The sequence below is a fragment of the Microtus ochrogaster genome, chromosome 2 (genome assembly GCF_000317375.1).
Source record: "Microtus ochrogaster isolate Prairie Vole_2 chromosome 2, MicOch1.0, whole genome shotgun sequence".
In the NCBI taxonomy this organism is placed as follows: Eukaryota; Metazoa; Chordata; class Mammalia; order Rodentia; family Cricetidae; genus Microtus; species Microtus ochrogaster.
The window spans coordinates 22,455,808-22,458,381 of NC_022010.1; the positions used below are offsets into that span (position 1 = coordinate 22,455,808).

The 2,574-nt window shown below is 49.4% G+C and overlaps 1 protein-coding gene across 2 annotated transcripts in view; it reads right to left on the reverse strand.

The window, feature by feature from the left end:
• The window catches only part of Mlxipl (MLX interacting protein like), a 34,924-nt gene that overhangs the window by 18,111 nt on the left and 14,239 nt on the right, over positions 1-2,574 (reverse strand). The window lies entirely within an intron of this gene.

Sequence of the window (2,574 nt, forward strand, 5' to 3'; positions counted from 1 at the left end):
CTCTTATTACTACATCAGAAGAGGGCACCAGACCTCATTACAAATGGTTGTGAGCCACCATGTGGTTGCCGGGAATTGAACTCAGGACCTTTGGAAGAGCAGGCAATGCTCTTAACTGCTGAGCCATCTCTCTAGCCCTCAAACTCTTTATAAAAAGAAATTTTGGGGGTTGGGGAGATGGCTCAGTGGTTAAGAACACTGGCTGCTCTTCCAGAGGACCTGGGTTTAATTCCCAGCAACCACATGGCTGCTCATAAATATCTGTAACTCCAGTTCCAGAGGATCTGGTGACCTCACACAGACATACATGCACGCAAAACACCAATACATCTAAAAATAAACCTTAAAGATAAAAAGATTTATTATTAAGATTATGCTGTCTTCATGTACATCTGCACAGTGGATCCCACTACCAATGACTGTGTATATAGATGCCATGGAGATGCTGGGAATTGAACTCAGGACCTCTAGGAATTGCAGCCAGCACTCTTAACCACTGAGCCATCTCTCTAGACGGCCCTCAATCTCTTGATCCTCCTGCTTCAGCTCCAGGTTCTTTTCTACCCCCCTGCCCCAGTCTGTCTGCCTTTCGTTACTCTAATAAATGAACATCTATTCTTGCTCCAAATTTTGCAGCTGTCATAGGTACTCACACCTCACCTCGCACACCTCTTCAGTCTGGAAACTCAGTATCTTCCCAGAAGGCCCAGCTCCATCCTTCTCGCCCCCAGGCATAGCCCCCACTTCCTCCATAAGCCCCAGGAGCTTTCTCCCTGAATTTTCTTCCTACTGACATTCCAGAACTGCAAAGATGGGGCTGGAGAGATGGCTCAGAGGTTAAGAGTGCTGGCTACTCTTCCAGAGATCCTGAGGTCAGTTCCCAGCAACCACATGGTGGCTCATAGCCATCTATAATGAGATCTAGTGCCCTCTTCTGGCATGCAAGCACACATGGAAGGAATGTTGTATACATAATAAATAAATAAATCTTAAAAAAAATAAAAAACCAAAATTGCAAAGATTCCTTAGCAGTTTCCGGCTTTCCGACAATCCACAAAACAGGCATGCCAACTCAGCAGGATCCCTGACGGTTCATCCCCTGCTCCTCCTCTCCATCCTTTCTCACACACCCCGTAGTCTGAGTCATTCTATGCATGGACCTCCCAGACTCCAGCCTCACACTCATCATTTCTGCTGGTGTGGGTCTAAAACACTCCATAGCGCCCTACAGCCTCCAGACTCAGATTGGAGGTTTCCAAACTCCCCCTGATCTGGCGGCCCCAGCGTCCTGTCTCTGTCATGTGTCCCAGCCATAGGCTACTGCCTCTTTTATTTGTTTGGTTTATGTGGTGGTTTGAAAGAAAATGGCCCCCATAGGGAGTGGCGCTATTAGAAGAGGTGTGGCTTTGTTGGAGCGGGTGTGGCCTTACAGGAGGAAGGGTGTCACTGTGGAGGGTGGGCTTCGAGGTCTCCTATGCTCAAGCTATGCTTAGTGTAGCACACAGTTGCTTCTGCTGCCTGCAGATGTGGATGTAGAACTCTCAGCTCCGTCTCCAGCACCATGTCTGCCTGCATGCCACCATGCCACCTGACATGACCATAATAGACTAAACATCTGGAACTGTAAGCCAGCCCCAATAAATTATTTCCTTTATAAGAGTTGCCATGGTCATGGTGTTTCTTCACAGCAATAAAAACCCTAAGATAGTTGTGAAAAACTATCTTATATAGTTCAGGATTGCCTTACACTTGTGATCCTCCTGCCTTAGCTTCTTTTTTTAATATTTATTTATTTATTATGTATACAATATTCTGTCTGTGTGCATGTCTGCAGGCCAGAAGAGGGCACCAGACCTCTTCACAGATGGCTGTGAGCCACCATGTGGTTGTCGGGAATTGAACTCAGGACCTTTGGAAGAGCAGGCAATGCTCTTAACCACTGAGCCATCTCTCCAGCCCCCCTGCCTTAACTTCTTGAGTGCCAATTACCGACATGAGCCATGCCACCAGGCTCCTCTCTAGTCTTATTCTACAGGGAACATCTTCCTCCAGGTCTTCCTGTGATTTCTTCCCATGCTACACATTGACAGTTATTTCTTTTCAGGGTCTATTGATTCAGCAGACCTTCATCACAGACAGTGCTGCGATAGCATGTGGCTCAGTGGTAGAGCCCCTGCCTAGAAACCCCCAATGAGGGGCTGGGGTGTGGCTCAGTGGTAGAGCCCCTGCCTAGAAACCCCCACTGAGGGGCTGGGGTGTGGCTCAGTGGTAGAGCCCCTGCCTAGAATCCCCCAATGAGGGGCTGGGGTGTGGCTCAGTGGTAGAGCCCCTGCCTAGAAACCCCCAATGAGGGGCTGGGGTGTGGCTCAGTGGTAGAGCCCCTGCCTAGAACCCCCCACTGAGGGACTTGGGTGTGGCTCAGTGGTAGAGGCCCTGCCTAGAAACCCCCAATGAGGGGCTGGGGTGTGGCTCAGTGGTATGTTGTTATTTCGGGTAAAGCTAGCTGGCGGCCGGGGTGCTGGGGACACAGCCCCGCTGCTCTTATTACTACATCAGAAGAGGGCACCAGACCTC